Consider the following 23,189-nt stretch of genomic DNA (forward strand, 5'->3'; position numbering starts at 1 on the left):
GAGGTGCTATCGCTACACCCTGGCTCCTCCATTTCATCATTTCCCAAACCATGATTTGATTGCTCTTTCACCATCTGAATTCACGGACACAGAAACCAGGTTTTCTAAGTTAGTCTCATAAACATTTGCAGTGTATCAGTGCTCAGGCTGTCTCCTTCATTCGATGCAGTACTTGGAACTGAAATCACAAATTCCGCAATTTAAGGCCTGTCCAGGATCTGTTCAACTGGAGGATGACTTCTTTACCTCTGTCTCCCAATCATCTGGACTTGAAAAGTCAATATGCTACTCACTTTTGGTGATGGTTTTTAGTACCTGACTGGGGTGTCACTTTGTTCCTCCAGTTTGAAAATAATTTGATGTCTATTTCTTGGCTTGAAAGTGGACCACCTTTCACTTCCCAGACTGAATGTCATTGCCTAGACTTACCTTATCTGTTTATGTTCTTGTATAATTTTACGTTCCCATCCATACTGTGAACTGTTCTCCAGTGTCATGGCATCTGCAACTTGGATGTATACCTTTATATTCCTTCATCCAAACCCTCACAAACTCTTTTGTAAAGATGGGTTCCAGGATAGATCCCTGGAAGACATCACTGGTCAAATTCTATCTGTCACAACATGTTGCCCCATCTCTTACTTCTCTACCAATGTCCAACAGTAAGTCACAAGTCTTTAATTTCACATTCTTGCTCATAGTTGCAAATGCAAAATCTTACCAAATGTCTTCTGGACGGGCATATAGCAACAATCCACAAACACATCACGATCCCACCTGATAGTGACCTCAAAATAAAAATCACCTTCATTAGAGATGGTCTCCTCTTCCCAAAAATTGGTTCAATTTAAAAAAAGAAATCACTTCATGACCTTATTAACATGAAGATACAGTTTTATCCCATGTTCCCATGGATTTCATGTCAGTTGGAATCCTGGAATGACAGAAAGGATGCCTCCTTATGAAATGAAATGTCAATGCGTTGCAAGGACACATCCTTTTTCTCTTCATGATCTGACTATTTGCAATCGACTACACTTGTTCACTTGTTGCACTCATGGCTTGTCAATTCATCTGGTAGGTCTGTTAGACATTGTGACATTACCTCATAGGGGAAGAGGTGAGAGTTAATCATACAGAGCTGCCAATCATGACTGACTCTGGCTTTGCTCTGAGTGCACAGGTACATCACATCAATTCTAGTTTTGGTTCTTAATTCACGCATGGGACCGAGGCAGTGCTGGCTGAGCCAGCATTTATTGTAACTGTGGAGAAGGTGGGAATGAGCTGCCTATTTGAACTGCTGAAGTCTGTGTGCTGTAGGTAGACCCACAATGTTGTTCGAAAGGGAATTCCAAGATTCTGGGCCAGTTGGACTTGTTAGCCTTTTCTGAAAAAAACATTGACGTTATTCCAAAACCTGCAAGGAGCTTTCCACAAGATCTCATCTGACTGCTTAAGAGTACTTGAGCAACTTTTGAACTCTTTCCACAGTGTTCTGCTTGATTGGGTTTGATTCTCCTGCTATTGAGTCAGTCTGTACATGAATTAACCTGCTCAATGTGGTTTGGCTGGGTTGATACAATGCATCTTCTCCTGGTGCTCTCTATCGTGAGACAGGAGGGAAAAGGTTATGTGCCAAGACGGGGCAAGGAGCTGGTCTTCGGTGAGGATTGGCCTTTTTGTGTTAAGGTGAAATGTACAATCTCTGAATACTTGCTGTCGGACAGTGACTATCAGGCACCAGTCAGTAAACAGCAAGGCAGTTATCCCTAGAAGGTACTGACCAATAATTACATCTCAACCAAAATCATGAAAATGAATTATCTGGCTGTGACCTGGCTGCTGGTTGCTCCATTGTTGCATTTTTAAAATGCATTCACGGGATGTGGGTGTTTCTGGCTGGGCCAGAGATTATTGCCCATCCCTAATTACTCTGAGGCCTGTTAAGAGTTAACCACATTGCTGTAGGTCTGGTGTCACAAGTAGGCCAGGCCAGGTAAGGCTGGCAGTTTCCTTCCCTAATGGGCATTAGTGAACCAGATGGGTTTTCCCCACTAATGGTTTCATGGTCATTAAAGAATCCCAACAGTGTGGGAGCAGGCTATTTGGCCCATTGAATCCACATTGACTCTCCCAGGCAACCCCACCCCCTACCCCCCACCCCTACCCCCAACAACACCTTATCCCTGTAACCTTGTTTTTCCCAGGGCTAACCCACATAGCCTGCACATTCCTGGACACTATGGGCAATTCAGCATAGCCAATTCACCTAACCTGCACATCTTTGGACTGTGGGAGGAAACTAGAGCCACCGTGCATTAATCGACTCGTTTCCTGATTAATATTGAATTCAAATTCCACCATTTGCCATTGTGGGATTTGAACCAGGTACCTGAGTCTCTGGATTAATAGTTTAGTCATAATACCACTCAGCCATCACTTACCCTTATATACAATAAATATCGAATATATCTGGGGGTGGGCAGGCATTTCTTTGATATTTCAGTCACCTTGGCAACCCAAATCCCTGTGCACCATGCAAAAGACAAAACAATTCCAACTTGCCTTGGGAAGGTGGTGTTGGGCTTTGCTGAATGAAAAGACTGATTTTACAAGAGTAGGCAAGTTAGAACTGCAACATCCTGAAGTAATCCCTCTGAACTCCAAAGAGGTGATCCCACAGGGAACGTACAGTAAGATTACTCAGACAATCAAATCAATAAATCCATCTCCACAGCCAACTTCAAATGCTCAGCAATGCAGGCAACCGTTCCATCTGCCTTTCAGACGTGACAAAGATCATATCATAACAAGAGAGAAAGAAAGGCTCATACTCAGGTATTAGCTCAGGACATCCCGGAGACAGCTTCATAGGCAATGAGATGAAGCGTTGTCACATGAGCAGCCAGTTTGTACATAGCAAACTCCCAAAAACAGCAAGGTTGAAAAATTGAACACAAGTAACAGGAGCAGGAATAGACCATTCAGTCCATTGAGTCTGCTTAGCCATCCTGTGCTACCATGTCTGATCTTGGGCTTCAAATGAATCTTCCTGCCCACTCTTCATAACCCACGGCCCCCTGAGAAGCCAGAGAACTGTCCCTGCTGAGATGAAAAGTTCTGACAAAGAGTTGCATGCACTCCCAACATTAACTCTGTTTCTCTCTCTTTCTCTCTCTCTCCACCCATGCTGTCAGATCTGCTGAGTTTCTCCAGCAATTATTCATAGAGTTATATAGCAAGGAAACAAACCCTTCAGTCTATCCCAAACTAATCCAGTCTCACCTGACTGCGCTTGTCCCACATTCTTACAAACATTTCTTATTCATGTATTTCTCCAAATGTCTTGTAAATATTGTCAGTGTACCCCATCCACCGCTTCCTCTGAAAGTTCATTCCACACATGAACCACTCTGTGTAAAAAAAAATTGCCCCTCGTGTCCTTTTTAAATCTTTCTCCTCTGAGCTTAAAAAAACCCACCTAGTTTTGAAATTCCCCACCCGAGGGAAAAGACAACACCATTCACCTTATCTATGCCACTCATGACTTTATAAACCTTTATGAGCTCAGCCCTCAACTTCCAATGCTCCAGTGAAAAAAGTCTGAGTCCCCCCTTCTAACTCAGACTTTCCATTCCCAACAACATCCTGTAGATCTTGTCTGAACCCTGTCCAGCTTAATAACATCCTTCCCGTAACAGGGCTACCAAAACTGGACCCAGTACTCTGTGCTTGTTTTAGATTTCCAGCATGCACAGTATTTTGCCTTTATTTAAGACTTTATCAATTCTCCCCAAGTGCTGAGTGATAACGGGCACACAGAAAACCAGCTACTGGTACCTGGATTTCCCCATGGGCCATGAGACAGTGGTTATTCAATCATCATTGCACACAACACTGTTTGTCACTGAAGTGGAAATTCCGAGTGACTAAATGGAACAGTTGAGGAACAAAACTGGGAAGTCAATGACTATAGTCAACTGGTTTTGGGGTTAACCCTTATGAAGAAGAGAGTGCTGATGTGGTGACTTGGGAGACGGCCTTTTGTCTGAAAGTGGACACAATATAGACTGACTGGGTTTTATCTTATAGCCAGTCAAATTTGAATTCCAAAACGTGAGGACAAAGCAGTGTCAGTGTCAGAATGCAGCAGGTAGCAGAAACTGGTTGGGTATAGCCAGGTGGGCCAAAGAAGGCCTGGGTATGTCTCTCACCCAAATAGAAGCCAAACTCAGCCATGAGAGGGACTCCCTGAGCTCCTTGAGGAAGGAGATTTGGTGATGCCATAGTGGGGATGGTATCATAGGGCAAAACCCAAGAGCCTTCCCATGTGGCATGGTCCCTTGACCAAACCAGGCCCAACAAGGTCACTTACACTCCCGCTCACAACTGCGCTTTACAACGTATCGGACCGTTCGTCATGGAATTCTGTGTCTTGTGTGTGCGTGTCTGTGTGTGTGTCTGTGTATGTCTGTGTCTGTGCGTGTCTGTGTGTGTCTGTGTGTGTCTGTGTGTGTGTGTCTGTGTGTGCGTCTCTGTGTGTGTGTGTGTGTGTGTGTGTCTCTGTGTCTGCGTGTGTGTGTTTGTCCTGTGTAACTCACTTAGCATCACGTCCACAAGGCAACACGTGGCAGGCAGGTCACACAAAGCATCAGTTTGCGAAGAATTTGGAAATAGCTTTTCAGTTCTTAACAAAAAAAAAGATTAGCGAGGAAGTGGTGAAGTGAAGTAGCCGAGAGGAATAATGGAATGCAAATGTTGCTTTTTGCTAAAATGTTGAATTCTAACAGCATCTTGCTGTGAAGGGGATTTCCCAGTGTATGGCTATCTTGGAGGACTGACTATTGCTACATCTGGGATGTTCACCACAGGGAGAGAAGTCCACAATGGACAGACAATGGGAGTCATCGCTACAGCTTGCTAACACCGAGTTTGTAATCCTGTTTTCTAGGGCATCAGTAATCACAGAATGATAGCATCCCTGCAGTGAAAATAGAGGGCATTCAGCATCTTGGGCGGCACGGTGGCACAGTGGTTAGCACTGCTGCCTCACAGTGCCAGAAACCCGGGTTCATTTCCCGCCTCAGGCGACTGACTGTGTGGAGTTTGCACATTCTCCCCGTGTCTGCGTGGGTTTCCTCCGGGTGCTCCGGTTTCCTCCCACAGTCCAAAAAATGTGCAGGTCAGGTGAATTGGCCATGCTAAATTGTCCGTAGTGTTAGGTGAAGGGGTAAACGTAGGAGTATGGGTCTGGGTGGTATACGTTTCCTCGGAGCACCCGGAGGAAACCCACGCAGACACGGGGAGAATGTGCAAACTCCACACAGTCAGTCGCCTGAGGCGGGAATTGAACCCGGGTCTCTGGCGCTGTGAGGCAGCAGTGCTAACCACTGTGCCACCGTGCCGCCCAAGATGCTGAATGCCTCTATTTTCACTGCAGGGATGCTATCATTCTGTGATTACTGATGCCCTAGAAAACAGGATTACAAACTCGGTCGGTGTGGACTTGTTGGGCCGAAGGGCCTGTTTCCACACTGTAAGTAATCTAATCTAATCTAATCTAATCTAATCCCACCCAGTCCCAGCCCCGACCAGTTCCCTTATAATCTCACATTTCCCACAGCTCATCCACCCAGACTACACATCCACAGATGCTACAGAATAATTTGGCATGGCCAATCCACCTAAACTGCACATCCTTGGACTGTGGGAGCAAACTGCAATACCGAGAGGAAACTCACACAGACTTGGGAAGAATGTATAAGCTCCACACAGACAGACACAGTTGCCCGAGAGTGGAATCAAACTCATGTCCCAAGGACTGTGAGGCAGTAGTGCTCACCACTGAGCCACTGTGCCATCTCCAACCTGTAAGACTCTTTCCCAGAATCTCTTATTGTACAGAAACTCAACTTAGCAGCACTTTATCAAATTTACACAGATACGCACATACACTTCTAGACCCTCCTGCCTATACATACTCACAGAAAGGTTCTCTCAGCAGCAAGATTCAAAATCAAGATACAAATAGACCACATTCTTTATCCCACAAGTGAAACTGTTCCTTGTCTGCTTATTGAAAATAATTGCCACAACTTTTCTGCTTCCTGCTTGTGGAAGGTGAAGCACATTGATACAAACAGCTGAGGACAGGTTGAAAGGTGCAACATGAAGACAGCTGTTTTCTGTGAGGTGCTTGAGAAGCTCCAAGTCTGTGTGTGAAGGAAGACTACCCCAAAACGGCTGGGTGTTGGGGGAGGCTGATCATGACTAGCTGCAGAGCTTCAATCTCCATTCTGAACAGCTTCAATCTCCATTCTGGGCGGCATGGTGGCACAGTGGTTAGCACTGATGCCTCACAGCGCCAAAGACCCGGGTTCAATTCCCGCCTCAGGCGACTGACTGTCTGGAGTTTGCACATTCTCCCCGTGTCTGCGTGGGTTTCCTCCGGGTGCTCCGGTTTCCTCCCACAGTCCAAAAATGTGCAGGTCAGGTGAATTGGCCATGCTAAATTGCCCGTAGTGTTAGGTGAAGGGGTAAATGTAGGGGAATGGGTCTGGGTGGGTTGCGCTTCGGCGGGTCGGTGTGGACTTGTTGGGCCGAAGGGCCTGTTTCCACACTGTAAAGTAATCTAATCTAAACAATCCTCCCTCTCTGTTGCCTGGGTCATCATTATGTACAGTATAACAAGTTCCCTTCAACGACCAGTATTTAACCTGCATCGACATAATCTAAGTGGGCACCAACAATCAGATCCTTGGGGTCTGGTTCACCATCAGGAAGATCATAGCTGATCTTCTCCTTCAATTCAGTTTTACCTCCTGCCCAAAGATCTCTCCATCCCTGTTGTAACTCCACTCAACATGTGAGCAGACACAGCTCTGTGGGGGTAGGGATTTCGAAGATCCACAAAGATTCTCCGAGGAATGTAATCCCTACTCCTGTCACGACTGAATGGTCAGGTCCTTATCCCAAGGCTGTGCCTGCTAGTTCCAGACACTGCCCCCTACCCCTCAAGCCAGGGGGGAAGCAGCTTCTCAGCACTGACTCCTCTCAAACCCTGGAAGAAGTAACCACATCCCAATGGGATGGTTGAGTCAGGGGAATCACTGATTTCACTGCTCTACTGGAGGTGTGTACATCCAGAACTCTTTGGGATGGACAATTCCCAAGATTCACAACCTCGGGGATGGGGCAATCTTCCCCCATCCGCAGTCCTTTAGCCAAGACCCACACCACCTCCTATTCATAGGCTCTCCTTGGCAGCATCTGAAGGCTTGATGAACAATACATCTCTCAATGATGTACATCTATCAATGCAGTCTTCTCTCAACTTCTCCTCTCCAGAGAATTTCACCCCTCTTTGTTCAACCTCACATCATAGGACAGATCCAGGTCATTATGATGGTCTGTGAGATGTGCATCATCACTGAGGTGTTCAAGTGTCTTCCCTACTACCTTGCAATTGCTTCAAGATGTGGGACTGCAATTGTTTTGGTTGGGAGATGCCTTCAGTATCAAGACTAGGTTGACACAACTTATATAATTTCTGAGTAATACGTTAGAGTCCTTTAGAAGTGAGAACCTGTCACCCTGTGCCTTCTGCCAATAAGTGAAAGCATCTGGAGACTGAAGATTGAGAAGCAGTGCTCTGATCAGCATAAGAACTGCTTTTGGGGTCTGTCCTCGACCTGCAACACCCATTTTCATGTCTGTGTGTTTGTGTATGCATAAACGGGATGTGGGGTGGTGGTGGTGGGGCGGGGGCAGTGCTGAGGGACAAAGACCTTGACTATTCACCCGATCCATGCCCCTCATGATTTTATAAACCTCTATGAAGTCACCCCTCAGTCTTCAATGCTCCAGGGAAAATAGCCCCACCCTATTCAGTCTCTCCCTTCAGCTCAGGCCCTCCAAACCTGGCAACATTCTTGTAAATCTTTTCTGAACCATTTCAAGTTTCACAACATCCTTGTGATAGGAGGGAGACCAGAATTGCACACAATATTCCTAAAGTGATCTAACCAATATCCTGTACAGCCACAACATGACCTCCCAATTCCTACACTCAATGCTCTGTGCAATAAAGGAAAGTGTACCAAATGCCTTCTTCACTATCCTACCTACCTGTGACTCCACTTTCAAGGACCTATGAACCTGCACTCCAAGGTCTCTCTATTCAGCAACACTCCCCAGTATCCTACCATTCAGTGTATATGTCCTGCCATCGTTTGTCTTTCCTCACATTTACCTCATTTCAACTCCATCAGCCCATCTGATCAAGGTCCCACTGTACTCTGAGATAACCTTCTTTGCTGTCCACTATGCCACCTGACACCAGATCAGATCATCGACAGACTACAGCAGGTCATGTTTGATGACAAGGAATTTTGCAGCTCAACACAAGCCCTGGTCTACAGAGCAGTTGTGGTCACCACTTGCCCAAACCAGACCTGCTGAGTTTCTCTAGCACCCCGCTGTCCTTATTTCAGATCTCCAGCATTCATTGTACTCTGCTTTTATTTCAGAAAAGCAATGTGAGCCCAGAAGAGGAGAAATGGAGGACATGAAGTTGGAAGGGGGAGACAGTCATCTCATTCAGAGATGGAGGGAGAGGTTACGACATAACCTCTCGGGGTTACGACCCCGATCTCAGAGGGACATGGGTGGAAGGGCAGCTGAGATGATGCCATAGAGCATAAGCAGCAAAAGCAAAAAAACCATGTGTTGATGAGAAATATGGAGAAAGTAATGAAGACTGAGAGTTTTTAAAGAAAGACAAAAGGAATAGAAAAAGATGAGGTTTTCGAAGGTGCAGGGGTTATCAGAGACTTAAGGAGGCCTGGGGTGGTGGGGTGGGAGAGTGGTTGCAGAAGGATGAGAGATTTGTCGGTACATGCCGCACTGCAGTGAAGCTTCAGTTTGAGGGAAAGGGTCACCACCCCTCAGCCAAGTTTATGCCAATAACAACATATAATTATCCAGAACAAGTTCCTGGATGCAGATAAAAATTCAATCACAGGATGTGGGTGTCACTGCTTAGGCCAGTCATATAACTTAAGGTCAGTTAGGAGTCAGTCAAGTTGCCGTGGATCTGGAGACCAGACCAGGTAAGGATGGCAGTTTCCTCCCCTAAAGGACATCAGTGAACCAGATGGGTTTTTCCAACAATCAGCAATGGATTCATGGTCATCACTGGACTCTTAATTCCAGGAATGTATTGATCAAGGTTTGCATAAAGATTTGTAGCTCGGTTGCCAGTTATCCTGGTTGTGAGTATGTTCACTGAGCTGGGAAGTTGATTTGATGATGTTTCGTCCCCTGTCTTGGTGACATCTTCAGTGCTTTATAAACCTCTATGAAGTCACCCCTCAGTCTTCAATGCTCCAGGGAAAATAGCCCCACCCTATTCAGTCTCTCCCTTCAGCTCAGGCCCTCCAAACCTGGCAACATTCTTGTAAATCTTTTCTGAACCATTTCAAGTTTCACAACATCCTTGTGATAGGAGGATCTTCTGTACTGTATCTTCTGGAATGTATTTGGTTCCGTTTCTGCTGTTTCCGGTTGCTTGTTGTAGTGACTGGTATATTGGGTCCAGGTCAATGTGTGTTTGTTGATGGAGTCCATGGCTGAGTGCCATGTTTCCAGAGATTCTCTGGCTGTCCTCTGTTTAGCTTGTCCTATGATCATTATGTTCTCCCTGTTGAAATTGTGGTCCTTGTCGTCTGTGCGTATGGCTACTATGAACAGCTGGTTATGGTGTTTAGTGGCTATGTTGGTGTTCATGGGTGCAGATTGTGAGTTGTCTGCCTGTTTGACCTCGTTATAGTGTGTCATGCAGTCTTTGTACAGAATCCTGTGAATTACGTTTGTCTTGCAGATGATGGGTATAGGGACTTTTGTCCTGGTGAGTTATTGTCTGAATGTGGCTGTCGGTTTATGGGCTGTCATGGATCCGAGTGGTCTGAGAAGTCTGGCTGCTCGTTCCGCGATGTTTTTTATTTACGGTAGCGTGGCTAGTGAGTTAGGTCGTGGCATGTCCTCTTTGCGTTGTTTGTCTGTCAGATCCCTGAAAGTTGCCACCCAGATTGACAGGGTTGTTAAGAAGGCATACAAGTGTTTTGGCCTTTATTAATAGAGGGATTGAGTTCTGGAACCAGGAGGTTATGCTGCAGCTGTACAAAGCTCTGGTATGGCCACACTTGGAGTATTGTGTACAGTTCTGGTCACCGCATTGTAAGAAGGATGTGGAAAGGGTGCAGAGAAGATTTACTAGGATGTTGCCTGGTATGGAAGGAATGTCTTACGAGGAAAGGCTGAGGGACTTGAGGCTGTTCTCATTAGAGAGAAGAAGGTTGAGAGGTGATTTAATAGAGACATACAAGATAATCAGAGGGTTAGATATGGTGGACAGGGAGAGCCTTTTTCCAAGTATGGGAACGGCAAACACGAGGGGACACAACTTTAAAGTGAGGGGAGACAGGTATAAGACAGATGCCAGAGGTAGTTTCTTTACTCAGAGAGTAGTAAGGGTATGGAATGCTTTGCCTGCAACGGTAGTAGATTTGCCAAGTTTAAGTACATTTAAGTTGTCATTGGACAGGCAAATGGACGTACATGGAATAGTGTAGGTGGGATGGGCTTCAAATTAGTATGACAGGGCGGCGCAACATCGAGGGCCGAAGGGCCTGCACTGCACTGTAATGTTCTATGTTCTATGAAGTTGCGGGTGCATCCATTCTTGGTGAAGACTCTGTAAAGGTGTTTTTCTTCCTTTCGTTGGTCGGGAGTGCCGCAGTGTGTTGTTCTTTTGAACAGGGTCCTAATGCAGCTGCTCTTGTGTGTGTTGGGATGATTGCTGTTGTCGTTCAGGATCTGGTCCATAAGTGTGGTTTTTCTGTACACTTTTGTGGTACATTCACCGTTTTGTGTTCTTTCCATCATCACATCCAGGAATTCAAATTTCACCGTCTGCCATGGCAAGATTTCAACCCAGTCCCTAGAACATTACCTCGGTCTTTGGATTAACAATCCAGCAATAATACCTTCAGTCATTACCTTCCCTTGACATTGCCAAAGAATAAAGAGAGAGCCATAATTCTCATTGATCCACTGGCACAATCCATAGGATCAACACTGGGTGACGAGAAGACTGGGAAGATTATCCCCTGCTAGGCAGGCTGGCTTTGAAGACTGGCCAGACAGCAGGAGTGAGCACTTGGGGGGCTTTGTCCATTTTAAGTAGGAGTGGAGAGACCTGCTCCCAGAGACCATCCCGAGAAGCAGTGCGAGTCAGTGGTACTTATCCAAAATCACAAGGGAAGGTAAAGAGGGAAAGGGTTGGAGCAGACATACTGGGAAGAAGAGTGTACTGGAAATGGGAAAAGTAAGAGAAACCAGGGCTGGGGGACAGCAAAAGGAAGCAGGAGGTTGGTGAATTCAGGTGGCCTCAATGCGGAACATAGAAATGAACATCCTGCAGTGAGCTACAGACCAAAATCTCCTGCAGGGGTTGAACCAGAGGTTGTAAAATTTGGAATTGGTTCCCACCGCTCACCCAAAGGTCAACTCCTATTGGAGAGGAACTGAGTGCTTCACTGAGAATTGGGTCCTCACTTGCTTGCCGAACCAAGCTCGGGTGGGACGATTTTGGGAACAAGGCATCGCCGGTACTAATCCCAAAGCTGGGCTATTGCTTGTTCAGGCTGGTTTCTCTTAGGAGTAAGCTTGAAGCCGATTCTTGCCATGAGCCGTTCCGAAAAGCTACAGCCCAGAGAGAGAAAGAAGCCTTACGAGGGATCTTTAATTGGAAATGCATGTTGGCTGAGGTGACCAGGCAGTTTGCCAAACATTCCCTCAACATTCTTGAATAATGCTGACTATATAAGGCTGGCATGAGATGGTTTGTGAAGGAACTAGCAAGGAAATGAAACATTTTGAAAACTATTTATAGTACAGTTTTAAAATCACGCTTTTTTTTCTCTCAAATGTTACAAATTCTCGTGTGAGTGGTAATTCGTTCAAGGAAGCTGAGGGCAATTCCAATGAACTGAGCTGTCAGTCGACTTGACTCCGTGAGGACCTGATGAGTACTTGACCCAAATTATGCTTCCATGTAAATGGAAATTTCCACCAATTGTTGGGACAGCTCCAGCGTTCTGACCTAAACTGAAACATCACTGGTGACCAACGAGAATGCATTTCACCAGGACAACATGGAGCTGTCTTGACAAACATCCACATTTCTGAAAAAAGACACCCCCTACCCCAAACACTTCAACAGGAGTTTCATGGGAAGTGCCTGTTCTGAATGCCCAATGTTAGATTTCGGGGAATTGACAGCAGTTGGAATTTCAGTATTAGATTTTTTTAAAAGCGACATTTTGTCAGTACTAATTGCACTGCAGCTACGTACTCCCAATTATTTTACGAGTCATTTGGTACCCTTTGCAAAGATAGTTGCTGACACGATACAGCAATGCTTCGTGTCTTGTTGAAATCTTGGAATCAATCATTTCTGGCAAGCAAAAATGAGCCATGTTTGACTGATTCACTTAAACAGCTTGTTCACGTAGCTAACAGCACATTCAGAATTATTCAGCAAGTGCTGCTGAAGCATATCTCATGGTAAGCATTCACTTTGGGCTTTGCAAGTACAGGCTGGCTGAGCATGCTCTGTGCAGAGATGTCATAACATATCTCAGAAACATGGAAACTTGAACCCAGGGCTTCTGGTCTAGAGGTAGGCATTCAAGTACTGCATCTTAAGACCTACTTAGTCCAACTCCTTGCATTTGTTTGCAGTGGTCGGCTCCTGTTCTGCAAGTGAAGTTTGTTATGCAAAAGATAGGGCTGGGTGAGGGGCTATGGAGTAAACGATAGATGAACATAGAACACAAAGACAGAGAAAGAAAACATTTGGACAAAGGAGTGGATAACAATCAGCCTAGGAAGGTGAATAGCTGCTAATGGGGACTAGAAGTGGTGACCAATGGGTTGAGTGTAACAGCAGACTGTGTGATAACAAGGCCTAGAGTCTAAGGGTTGAGGTAAGGACATGGGGGAAGGTGCATTAAACCCTAAAATTGTTGAACTCGATATTGAGTCCACAGGTTATTGACTTCCCAATTGGAAAATTTGGAGTGGAACTTGAAGTCTCTTTTTCTTTCTTCCTCCAGAGATGCTGCCAGAGCTACTGAGTTTCACTGGCAGTTCCTGTTATCACTTTAAATTTCCAGCACCCAAGGTGTTTTGCTTTTATTTGTGCAATGAACCCTGTGTCCATCCCAGGCCTCACCTTCCGCCCCTTGCATCTTTTCAGGAGATTTGTGAGAGCGTGAGTCATTAATGGTTTCCATGGAGATCTACAAAGATCCCTTGCTCTGTTTTGTTGCAAATGGGAGACAGCATCTTGTCACAAAGATGGAAGGCACAGAAACAGACCCTTCGGTCCAATGTGTCCAGATATCCGAAACTAATCTAGTGGCTGCACTTGGCCCATATCCCTCCAAACCCTTCCTATTCATATACCCATCCGGATGCCTTTTAAATGTTGGAATTGAACAGCCTCCGCCACTTCCTCTGGAAGCTCATTCCATATACACACCACCCTCTGCATGAATAAGTTGCCGCGTAGGTCCCTTTTCAATCTTTCGCCTCTCACCTTAAGTCTATGGCCTCTAGTTTTTGGACTCCCCTATTCTGGCAAAAAAGACTTGTCTACTCACCCTATCCATGCCCCTCATGATTTTATTAAACTTCTATAAAGTCACCCAAGCATCTTGAACCAGCCTTGTTTGGTTGCAAGCAAAGACAACATTTGTGTTATCAGCCCTGCTGGGGCAGAGCAGTTCTTAAAGCAACATTCCAAGTTTGTAGACTGGCAATCATGTCAGTGGCAAGGGCTCAACTTGTCTGATGACACTTTCAAGCAAATATCATGTGGACAACCGTGGTGAGTTACGTTTATAGGACAGTTTCTGTTGTCATATCACTACTCCTCGATTGCATTGGTCCTGAGCTTCTCACAGCTTGGAAACGCAACAAAGGTCGAAAGGGTAATCACAATGCCACAGTCACGCAAGTGCAGCCTTGGTCACTTTGCCGTTGCTTTCTGTGCTCTGGGATGAAAGAGGATCCTTTGTCTCTGAGTGGGTGTTTTCAAGTACACAAAGGCAATCTCTCAGGCAGAACTGAACATGCGTGGGCTTTGCAGTGATAACCAAATTACACCAGACAACTAGAACCGAGTGGGTTTGGCAGTGGCATGGCTCCAATGCGAAAGGCCAGAAAGTGAGACCTGTCAATCTCTTTATGAGAGAGACGACAGTGTTTCCTAATTGTTGAATGAAATACCCCAGTCTGGCAAATAGCCTCACTGAATGCTTGGTGCATCATTGCGAAAAATCTTTACAAAACAGTGAAAATGAAGGTTAGGCTTGCAACTTCTCAAAGTGTTTTACAGCTGCGAAACTTTGTTTTGAAGTAAGCCTCATGGTTATGTCAGAAATGTAGCAGCCAATCTGTCCTCCCACTGAATAGTAAAGCGATCACCACCAAATAATCTCTTTTTACTGATGCGGTGGTCATTGGCCAAGTTGGATTTGTTCTGCTTTTTGTGCACAGGGCATACCAGGACGCTTTTCCACATTGCTGGGTAGAAAGCAGAGTTGTAATTCTACTAGAATAGCCTGGCTAGGGGAGCGTCAAGATCTGGAGCACAAGTCTTCAGCACTATTGCCGGAATATCATCAGGGCCCGTAGCCTTTGCAGTAACCAGCGTCTCCAACCATTTCTTGATTTCACGTGGAGTGAATCGAATTGGCTTAAGCCTGGTACCTGTAATGCTGAGGACCACTGCAGGAGACCGAGATGGATTGTGCTCACTGTACATCTGGCTGAAGATTGCTGCAAATACTTCAGCCTTATCTTTTGCATTGAACTGCTGGGCTCTTCCATCATGGACATGGGGATATTTGTGGAGCTTCCTCCTCCTCATCCACCACCACAGGACGACAGGCTTCATCTGTTCAACCAACCACATTTGGACCATTTCGGTTTGAGTGTGTGACAGATGAAGATGAGTGCTGTGGCTGGATGAAGTATACTTCATAAATGCAAGCAGTTTTCTCCTTTTTGTTACATCTGTGTGTTGGGACGGTGTAGGTTCAGTTCATGTTGCTGTTTCTAGCTGCAATTACTTGCAAGCTGAACAGACAGGACTGTTGTGAAATCTGAGTGCCAGCAGTGAACATGTCGAAAATAAGAGGAGGTCAGTTTGAAGGCAGATGGAGTTTGATGGCTTGAAGATTTGCAGACAGAAGTGATCCAAGGGGATATGCTGCTTTCTCGTTTGGTGTGCAATGCTGAGAACAGAAAGGGTGTTGAATACTGAGTGAACAACCAGCATCAGGCTCCTGGAGACAAATACACATGCCCAGGCTGTGTGTGGCAAGACAGTGGCAGATTCTGGAGGAAGGTCTTGTCTTGACTCCAAGTGTCTCCTCTCCCTGGTCTCATCCACAAAGGTGAACCCAGAAGAGTGGACAACACCAGTAGGCATAGCACAGCAATTCCAACAGTGCTCTCCAACAGAATTCTGTGGGATCCTCCGTCACAGAAGGAGCAGTCTCCAACCACACTCACATTGCTTGTGATTAGCAAGACACTTTACAAGGGCTACCTTGTATTAAAGCCAACTGCAATAAAGGTTTATGATGCAGAAGGTCTGTTAATTGAGTAAGCATTTCCTCTACGTTACCAATGTACGGGACTCGCTGTCTTCTCTTCCCTAATGATAAATCCATGTGGACTAAAGATCATAAAACCCACAGCATTGTGGGTTTCGCAAACATTGAAGACAACTTTTGCTCAGAAAGTTCAACATGAATTTCTTGATACTGAAGGATGCTAAGTCTTTGGAATTGAGATGTCAGGAATGGCAGATATTGCGGGTGGTCTGACTGGCTGATAAGGAAAGCAGCAAGCAGTTAACTCGTGAGACCACTTTTGGGTCCCTGCTGAAAAGAGAACTTGTATCGTTATTAAACCTCACAACATCTTAGACTGTCCCTAAAGCCAAAGAAGCAACGGGTGCACTGTTGCAATGGTGGAAATTGCACCAACCAATTTTACACAGACACGGCTGGAAAGGAAATGCAAGGTAAACAGGTTCTCAAGTTCCCAGCAGCAGCAGCAGCAGCAACGTTCCTCTTCTCTCCTCTGAACATTCTCATTCAGCTGAGCTTGGAGCTGAATGTTCACTGAAAGATCACCATATTCATTAAGGCAGTACTCACACAGCGATGCACATCTGTACGTCTGGGCTGGTTTAGGCATTCTTCCATCTGCTGCTGAGGTTTAGCTGTGGCTCATAGACCCCTCTCTCACTCTCAAGTCAAGTCACAAGATCAAGGAAGTGTTTGAGTGCCACATGGGAAACTGGAGACCTGTTGGCCTATAACCTGGTGTTGTGTGATTTTTAATGTTATACTAAAACCATTTCCCTTACAGGATCCATATCCCTCTATTCCCTTCCTATTCATGTACTTGTCCAGGTGCTTCTTAAATGCTGCTATTGTGCCTGCTTCCACCATCCCCTCTGGCAGCACATTCCAGACACTCTCCACCTTTGTGTGAAAAACCTGCCTCACACATCCCTTTTAAACTTGTCCCCCTCCCACACCACTGTACATTGAACCTGCGTCCCTCAGTAATTAACCCCTCCACCCTTTGGAAAAAGCCTCATACCTTCCACTCTATCCATGCCATTCACAATCTTTTAAAATTCGAACAGGTTGTCCCTCAACCTCCTCCGATCCAATGAAAACAAACCCAATCTATCCAACCTTTCCTCACAGCTAACATCCCCCATACCAGGGTACATCCTGGTAAACCGTTACTGTACCCTCTCCAAAGCATCCACGGTAGCACGATAGTGTGGTAACCAGAACTGTACACAATATTCTAAGTGTGGTCTAAGTAAAGTCTGTAAAGCTGCAGCATAACTTGTCTGTTTTCATACTCAATGCTCTTTCCAATGAGGGCCAGCATGCCATTGGCCTTTTTCACTCCTTGACCTACTGAGCTGCCACCTTCAGTGATCTCACTTTTTTGTAATCTATTTTTCTTCCATCCAGAAGTGCTTCTACACACAAGTGAACAGCTTTTCCACCACCAAATCACCATGACATTGTTTTGCAGTTACGAGCTGCCACCAGTAAATCACCTATGCAACCAATTAGCTATTTACATACAGACAATGCCAGCCATCAAAAGTGAGGGAGGGCGAGGAAGGGTCTCAATCAAAATGGAGTTGGAGGTGAACATAAAGCAGCATATCCCCTGCGGTGTTTACCTCTCTCCAGTAGCATCAAAAGTATTGGTGGGCACTCGGTGACACCCGGGCACAAACGTAACCATGGAAGGGGGCAGGCAGTCATCTTGTCACTCTTTAGAGCTGAATAGCTCCAGCCCAGGCAACATTGCAGTCAATCTCATGTGCCCCCTCTCCAGTACAATCGTTTCCCTTCGATATGATGGTGACCAGGAGTGCACACAGTCATCCAGCTGTGGCCTAACTCATGTTAGACACAGCTCCACCGTATCATCCCTGCTCTTGTATTCAATACCTTGACTAATGATCGCAAGTATCCCACAGGCCTTCTCAAACACCTCATCTTGCCTTCCCATTTCATTCACCCATCCTCATGAGCAACGATGCTAATCCTATATCTAAAGTTCATCTCTAACAAAACAAGCTGTGCTCCCTGAGAGTTGAAAGCCAATGCTGGAGAGTAAATGATTTTTTTAAATACATTTGTGGGAAATGGGCATTGTTTACCGTCCTTAGTTGCCCCCTTGAGAAGGTGGTGGTGTGAGCTACCTTCTTGAACTGCTGCAGTCCACCTGCTGTGGGTTGCAGGATTTTGACCCAGCAATGTTGGGAGAGATCTGCGAGTGAACAGTACCACCCTGAGGCCTGAGGGGAATTTAGAATGGTTTTGTCAGAGACTTGCAACCACCATGGACTGCGAAACAGCACTGAGTATCAAGGACAAAGACTAAACCTGAGGAAAGAGAGGCAAGACAGATCAGGGCTGGAGGGTAAGGAATGACAGCAAATATCAAACCACAAAAACAGGACCAGAGACTCGAGAGAGAGAGAGAGAGAGAGAGATTGGGAGACTGGCATAGAGGAACAGTGCAGGCAAGGGATCAGAGGTACGGTGATTGGCAACAGAAGGTGACCAGACAGAAAACGTCAGACAAAAGCAGGACAAAGCTGGGAACACAAAAGTAAACACTCGAGGATTGTTTGACTGCCAGTCTCATGTGATGAAATGGTTCCTCTACATGTATTTGTTTCCAGTAAAGACTGACTCACTGTCTCATCTGTGTTGCAACAAATCTGCATTTCCATTGATGGAGGAATGAAAGGCAGCAGGTGGTGAAACACTGTTTTCTCTGGGATCATCCACCTTCAGTGGCTAATAGGGAAAGGCAATGGACTGCTGGCCTTTCGTTCAAAGGGAATAGAGGATAAAGAATAGTGAAGTTTTGCCAAACATGGAAGGCAGATGAACTCAGGGCATGGTTAGGAACGTGGGACTGGGATATCATAGCAATTACGGAAACATGGCTCAGGGATGGGCAGGACTGGCAGCTTAATGTTCCAGGATACAAATGCTACAGGAAAGGTAAAAAGGGAGGCAAGAGAGGAGCGGGAGTGGCATTTTTGATAAGGGATGGCATTACAGTTGTACTGAGGGAGGGTATTCCCGGAAATACATCCAGGGAAGTTATTTGGGTGGAACTGAGAAATAAGAAAGGGATGATCACCTTTTGGGATTGTATTATAGACTCCCTAATAGTCAGAGGTTTAATTGAGGAACAAACTTGTAAGGACATCTCAGCTATCTAAGAATAATAGGGTGGCTATGGTAGGGGATTTTAACTTTCCAAACATATACTGGGACTGTCACAGTGTTAAGGATGTAGATGGAGAGGAATTTGTTAAGTGTGTACAAGAAAATTTTCTGATTCAGTATATGGATATACCTATTGGAGAAGGTGCAAAACGTGACCTACTCTTGGGAAATAAGGCAGGGCAGGTGACTGATGTATCACTGGGGGAGCACTTTGGGACCAGTGACCATAATTCTATTAGTTTTAAAATAGTGATGGAAAAGTATACACCAGATTTAAAAGTTGAAGTTCTAAATTGGAGGAAGACCAATTTTGACGGAATTAGGTAAGAACTTTCAAAAGTATGTAAGATTCACTTGGTTGATTCAATGTATGGAAGGACTTCAGTATGAGGACAGGTTGAGTCGGGTGGGCTTATACTGATTGGAGTTCAGAGAAATGAGAGGAGACCTTGTTGAAACGTGTTTTACAACGCATGTTATATCGCATGTTATATCGGAAAGTGAAGAAGGCATTTGGTATGCTTTCCTTTATTGGTCAGAGTAATTGAGTACAGGAGTTGGGAGGTCATGTTGCGGCTGTACAGGACATTGGTTCGACCACTGTTGGAATATTGAGTGCAATTCTGGTCTCCTTCCTATCGGAAAGATGTTGTGAAACTTGAAATGTTTCAAAAAGGATTTACAAGGATGTTGTCAGGGTTGGAGGATTTGAGATTTAGGGAGAGGCTGAACAGGCTAGGGCTGTTTTCCCTGGAGCGTCGGAGGCTGAGGGGTGACCTTATAGAGGTTTACAAAATTATGAGGGGCATGGATAGGATAAATAGACAAAGTCTTTTCTCTGGGGTGGGGAAGTCCAGAACTAGAGGGTATAGGTTTAGGGTGAGAGAGGAAAGATATAAAAGAGAGCTAAGGGGCAACTTTTCACTCAGAGGGTGGTATGTGTATGGAATGAGCTACCAGAGGAAGTGGTGGACGCTGGTACAATTGCAACATTTAAAAGGCATTTGGATGGGTATATGAATAGGAAGGGTTTGAAGGGATACGAGCCATGTGCTGGCAGATGGGGCTAGATTGGGTGGGATATCTGGTTGGCATGGACGAGTTGGACCGAAGGATCTGTTTCCGTTCTGTGAATCTTTATGACTCTGTGACTCTCTGGTAAAACTGCTAAAAAAAACAGTACTAGTCAGACTCCAGCTGAGATCCTGTGAACAGTTTTCAGCCCCTTCTCGAAGGAAGGATAGACTGGCCATTGGAGGCAGTCCAGAGAAGATTCACTTGGCTGATCCTGGGGACGGAGGAACTCTCTTATGAGGACAGCTTGCGTAGGGTGGGCTTGTACTCACTGGAGCTCAGAGGAATGACAGGAGACCTTGCTGAAATGTACAAGATCCTAAGGGATATGGAGAGATTGTTCCCCCTTGTGGGAGAGTCTGGGACCAGAGGATGTACTCTCAGAGAAAGGGGTCACCACTGAGAGAGAGATGTGGAGGAATTTCTCCTCTCTGAGGGGAGTGAGGCTGTGGATTTTGTTTACTGCAGAAGCTGAGCTTTAAAGTATAGTCAAGGCTGAGACAGACAGATTTTTAATCAGGTAGGGGAATGAAGGGCTATGGGGAAAAGGCAAGAAAGGGGAGTTGAGGATGATCACGATCTCATTAACAGTAGAGCAGACCTGATGGGCTGAATGGCCTCGTGCTGATCCCAGGTCTTCTGGGTACTTTTTTCTTCAGGTCAAAAGGCATTGAAGGCAAAATCTATCTCCCCATCTATCTCTTTCACCTTGCTCCTCCTACACACATTGTGGAGCATGCAAGGTTCTTGAGCTGGTTTGTCCTCCCATCATGCCGTCATCAATGTGGCATGGAGGCAAGAACAGGTCATGAAGGAAACAATATGATGTGCAAAGAAAGCAATGGTGACCTGAGGCAAAAAAAGATCTTTATCACAGAGCAAGTAGTTAGGGTCTGGAATGCACTGCCTGGAAATGTGATAGAAGCAGGGTCAATGGAGGCATTGAAGTGGGGCATGGGATGGTTATTTCACTAGAAATGGTGTGCAAGGAGGTGGGGGAAAGGCAGGAGATTGGCACTAGGGAACAGAACTGGAGCAGCAAAGTGGACCAAATAGCCTTGTTCTGTGCCCAAACAATAATCCCATTATCCCCACCCCCGTTGCTGTTTCTAAATGTTAGCAGGGTGCAACTTGGCCACTGTTTATCCTCCATTGCAGCAGGGATTTGGCTGTCATGCACTTTGAGACATCTGCAAAGCGCAAGAAAAGCAGACACTTGTAAAGGCAGGTGTTGCAGTGAGGATGGTTTGAGACAGCCTGCGACTTGCTCACCAGTTGGTATCTGTGGTACCAAGCTCCTGCTTCCAAGCGCTGTTGGGTGGCTGCGATTTGTTTTCTCTCTCTCTCTCTGTGACATACTGCTCATGGAGTTCCAATCATCAGGAATTATTTGTTCCCATGAGGTGTCAGTGACGTTCTCTATATAGAAAGGTAATTTCGCAGTTGAGTGTGACCAGTGTACTAAGCTCGCTTCATCAGAACACTGGACTAGAAACATTAATTCCATTTCTCTCTCTTGCCCTCTTTCTCTCTCCACAGATGCTGCTGGATTTGCTGAGTTTCTCCAGCATTTCTGTTTGCTGCAGACTGGAACCCATGTTAAAATTCACCAATGCCCCTTTTCAAACTGGGCTCCCTTTATCCTAGGATTGGAAGGGGAGCTGGGCAGCACACAATGGGTCTCCCACAGACTGGTGGCATTGTGAACTGGTTATTCACCATGCTACTTCAGTTTTGTCTGTCTATCAGTCCCACCAGAATGCACCAGCACTAGGTCAAGGGATACCTATAAGTGAATGGAGTACCTTGCAGGGGGTGACCAACAGGGGCTATCACTTGCCAGCCCTCAGTTTGTAACATTTCAACCTGATTGTCTGTCAAGGTCACATTCCTGTGCTCATGAGTAAGTGTCTTACAAAAAGACACTTCTTTCATCATCTGTCCCATCTGTGGGCCTCACTGGCTGGGCCCAGCATTTCCTGCCCGCCCCTAGTTGCCCCTTAAGAAGGTGGGAGTGATCTGCCTTCTCGAACCACTGCAGCCCATATGCTGTGGGTAGACCCACAATGCCCTTAGGGAGGGAATTCCAGGATTGTGACCCAGTGACAGTGAGGGAACGGCGATATATTTCCAAGTCTGGATGGTGAGTGACTTGGAGGGGAACTGGCAGGGGATGGTCTTCCCATGTATCTGCTGCCCTTGTCCTTCTAGATGGAAGCGGTCATGGGTTTGGAAGGTGCTGTCTGAGGATCGTTGGTGAATTGCTGCAATGCATCTTGTAGATAATACACATTGCTGCTACTGAGGGTCAGTGGGTGGTGAAGGGAATGGATGCAGCCCTTGGGAAAGGCTTATCCTCTCATTGTTGCAACTCAGTGGCTTTCTGAGCCTCTTGAGAGGGCAGATAATCTCAGTGATAGGTGTGGGTGAGTGGGAAACGGACACCATTCAGCTGGTTCCACATTAACCAGCTATTAGAGCCTTTATTACAACCTTCCCAAAACAGTGTCTGTCAAATGGTTACAAACTCTGAGCACTCTGAGGGGTCAGGTGGGGGAGAGTTGAACTGTGATGCTCGGAATGACACAGTGCAGCTCGGAATGAGCAATGCAGTGATTCTAAGATGAGGGATGGCAGTGTGGCCACTGAGGGTGAAGGGGGAATGACAGCAGGGAATCACGATGGCCACAGCCTGACTGAGGTAGCTTCTATTCTTAGATCGGTCCAAAGGATCCCATCCAAATCTTACTGGGGATCTGCTTTGGGTCAGGGTGCAAGGTGAGATGTAAATGTTTGCAATCTGACCCCATCAAGGAGCCAAGAGTCTGAGAGAAGTCAGGCTGGACTCATAGAATTACCTGCTCTATGTCTCTTGCTCTCCCTCTCTTTCATTTGTGCATGCACATGCATACTCACACATACACACACGAGTCACAGCGTCATAGAGGTTTACAGCATAGAAAAATGTCCTTCGGCCCATTGAGTCTTGCTGGTCCAAAACAACCACCTCACTATTCTCATTCAATTTACCAGCACTTGGTCCATTGTCTTTTATCCTTGGCACCATAAGTGCAGATCTCAATACTTCCACAATGTTACAATGGTTTCTGCCTCTCCCACCCTGACAGGCAAGAGGTTTCAGACTCCCATCACCCCCTGGATGAAAAAGATCTTCATCACATT

At 45.8% G+C, this 23,189-nt stretch overlaps 1 long non-coding RNA gene across 1 annotated transcript in view; it reads right to left on the reverse strand.

Annotated features, from left to right (window-relative positions):
* Window positions 1–23,189, reverse strand: part of LOC148135689 (uncharacterized) — a 96,542-nt gene that overhangs the window by 68,416 nt on the left and 4,937 nt on the right. The gene's annotated exons all lie outside the window — the stretch shown is intronic.

Source organism: Chiloscyllium plagiosum, unplaced genomic scaffold, assembly GCF_037043375.1.
Source record: "Chiloscyllium plagiosum isolate Xiang-an unplaced genomic scaffold, Cpla_swu_hap1 HiC_scaffold_48, whole genome shotgun sequence".
NCBI classification, from domain to species: domain Eukaryota; kingdom Metazoa; phylum Chordata; class Chondrichthyes; order Orectolobiformes; family Hemiscylliidae; genus Chiloscyllium; species Chiloscyllium plagiosum.